The sequence below is a fragment of the Galeopterus variegatus genome, unplaced genomic scaffold (genome assembly GCF_000696425.1).
Source record: "Galeopterus variegatus unplaced genomic scaffold, G_variegatus-3.0.2 Scaffold5223, whole genome shotgun sequence".
Taxonomy (NCBI): domain Eukaryota; kingdom Metazoa; phylum Chordata; class Mammalia; order Dermoptera; family Cynocephalidae; genus Galeopterus; species Galeopterus variegatus.
Genome location: NW_007731334.1, coordinates 111,089 through 114,386, shown reverse-complemented (window position 1 = coordinate 114,386; position 3,298 = coordinate 111,089). Strand labels below are relative to the sequence as shown.

At 38.7% G+C, this 3,298-nt stretch overlaps 1 protein-coding gene across 1 annotated transcript in view; it reads left to right on the top strand.

The window, feature by feature from the left end:
- Positions 1 to 3,298, top strand: part of PREP (prolyl endopeptidase) — a gene marked incomplete at its 5' end in the record, with an annotated part of 116,070 nt that overhangs the window by 36,198 nt on the left and 76,574 nt on the right. The window lies entirely within an intron of this gene.

Below are 3,298 nucleotides of genomic sequence, written 5' to 3'. Positions count from 1 at the left end.
AAGCTTTTCAACTACACAGTTTACTATGCTGAAAATTCCCAGACTCAGAAACTCTATCAGAGATATGCTGGCACCCAGATATAGAAGGACTCTAGAGTAATTACACCATGTTCTGGTCAATGTAAAATAAATATGTTTTAGAGATGGTTGATACAAATTTTCAAACTGTACAATACTGAGTGCATTTCTGTAATAATTTATCTCTATTAGCCTCTAATCTGTATTACATTATGATTTGAAAATATTTATGTCTGGGCATTGCATCATATTTAAACTTCTCTGAGCAAGATCTGCATTCTTAGATAACTACAGAGCACCATTCACACATATAGCAGGATAAAACTCAGCAATTTTTATTCTAGCTTTAAATACATGTTCACTTCATAAAGCTATGTATTTTCTTCTATTTAAAAAAAATAGATACCCCCATTTTGGTTTCAAGAAAACTGCATCAGCTACATCAGTGTTTACATTCTCTGACAGGAGCAAACCACCACCCAGGACTTGTTCACTTGAGTTGCAAGTCTAGGTCTATGTGGAACTGAGCAAATCTCCTGAGACTGAATCTGAACGAAACAGTGACAGCAGATGTCACAGCACCGTTATCCTGCACATGAGTTCCTGTGCCATTCTGAGGTGGTGGAAAGGTCTTTGCCTTTCTCTAGTTTATTAAAAATTGCAATTACAGTGTTCTTCCTAAAGAGAGTGCTGTTTTCATTTTCTATTTACAAATTCATTATGTCTTTAAATTATTAGGTAGGCTTGTGTTATTAAAAGATACAAGTTAACAAATTTAAAAAATACAGATTTTTTTATTTTATTTTATTTTATCAATATACAATGTAGTTGGTTTTCATGTCCCTTTACCGATTCCTCCCTCCGCCCTCCCTCTCCTCTCCCACCCATCAACATCATATCTGTTCACTTGTCTTAACATGTTCAAGGAATTGTGATTGTTGTGTCTTCTTCCCCACCCCTCCCCCATTTATTTGTGTATTTATTTATTTATTTTTAGCTTCCACAAATAAGCGAGAACATGTGGTATTTCTCTTTCTGTGCCTGACTTATTTGACTTAATATAATTTTTTCTAAGTCCATCCATGTTGCTGCAAATGGCAGTATTTCATTCTTTTTTATAGCAGAGTAGTATTCCATTGTGTAGATATACCACATTTTCTGTATCCACTCATCTGATGGTGGACATTTGGGCTAGTTCCAACTCTTGGCTATTGTAAATAGTGCTGCAGTAAACACTGGAGTATAGGTATCCCTTCGACATGATATCCATTCTTCTAGGTATATTCCCAGCAATGGAATAGATGGGTCATGGTAGATCTACTGTAATTGTTTGAGGAACCTCCAAACCATTTTCCGTAAAGGCTGCACCATTTTGCAGTCCCACCAACAGTGTAGGAGGGTTCCTTTTCCTCTGCAACCTCGCCACCATTTATCATTCTCAGTCTTTTGGATATTAGCCATCCTAACTGGAGTGAGATGGCATTTCATTGTGATTTTGATATGCATTTCCTGAATGCTGACTGATGTTGAGCATTTTTTCATGTGACTGTTGGCCATTTGTATATCTTTCTATTTTGTTGCTTTGCCTCCCATGGATTTGTCACCTTTCTTCCCCTGGGTGATAGAGCCGCAAAGGGTTACTCAAAGCCCATTTCTTCTGAGCAGTGAGAATTCCCGAAGGGGTTAATCTCCCAGAACCCTCAAGAGAGAGGCATTCCTTCTTTTTGGGAAATTAACCATGTATTGGGGTTCTCTTCCTGCATTTATTCTCCAGACCAGGGAGTTACAGGAGGAGAATGTAGGTTGTGTTATAGTTTAACAATATAGGCTGGTAACATTCAGCAAAAGCAAGGTGACATTCCATAATGCAATTTGCAAGAGGTTAAGTCAATCCACCACCAAAAGCTTGATCTTAGCAAACATTCTCCCTACAGCAGCTTCCCAGTATCTTTACATATCAATCAGTAACTTGTCTGTCCTTTGGCCAGCAGCCTTGCTGTGTTACAATTCTTTATCTTACAACAGAGACTATAGCCTGGGGAAAATTTCCTGTCTTTGTAAGGTCAACATTTTATATGTACTTTTAAGAAGTTAGGCTAGAGCCGGCCCCATGGCGCACTCGGGAGAGTGCGGCGCTTGGGAGCGCAGTGGCGCTCCCACCTCAGGTTCGGATCCTATATGGGGATGGCCGGTGCGCTCACTGGCTGAGCGCAGCCTATATGGGGTTGGCTGGTGTACTCACTGGCTGAGCGCAGCGCGGGCGACACCAAGCCAAGGGTTGCGATCCCCTTACCGGTCACAAAAAGGACAAAAAAAAAAAAAAGAAGTTAGGCTAAACCTGAAACTGCAAGGCTTTGGAAAACCAGGCCCTGTGAAATACATTTGCTTTATATATACCCCATGGAAAAATGCCTATTCAGCTCCTTTGCCCATTTTTTAATAGGGTTACTTGTTTGTTTTTGTTTGTTTGTTTGTTTTTGCTGTGAGGTTGTTTGAGTTGCTTGTATATTCTGGATATTAATCCTTTGTCAGATGTATATTTTGCAAATATTTTTTCCCACTCTGTTGGTTGTCTTTTAACTTTGTTCATTGTTTCTTTTGCTGTGCAGAAGCATTTTAGTTTAATATAATCCCATTCGTTTATTTTTCCTTTGGTTGCATGTGCTTTTGGGGTTGTATTCATGAAGTCAGTACCCAATCCTACTTCCTGGAGTGTTTCCCCTATGTTTTCTTTACGGAGTTTTATTGTTTCAGACTGTATATTTAATTCTTTATTCCATTTTGAGTTGATTTTTGTATATGGTGAGAGGTATGGGTCTAGTTTCATTCTCCTGCATATGGAGATCCAGTTTTTCCAGCACCATTTGCTGAAGAGGTACTCTCTCCCCCAGTGTGTAGACTTGGTGCCTTTGTCAAAGATCAGATGGCTGTAGGTGTATGGGTTGATTTCTGGATTCTCTATTCTATTCCATTGATCTGTGTGTCTGTTTTTATTCAAGTACCATCCTGTTTGGGTTATTATAGCTTTGTAGTATAGTTTAAAGTCAGGTAGTGTTATGCCTCCAGCTCTATTTCTTTTGCTCAGGATTGCTTTAACTATTCATGGTCTTTTGTTATTCCATATAAATGTTAGGATCATTTTTTCCATTTCAGAGAAAAGTGTCATTGGAATTTTGATGAGGATTGCACTGAATCTGTAGATCACTTTGGGTACTATGCACATTTTCACAATGTTAATTCTTCCAATCCAAGAGTGTGGGATATCTTTCCATCTTCTTGT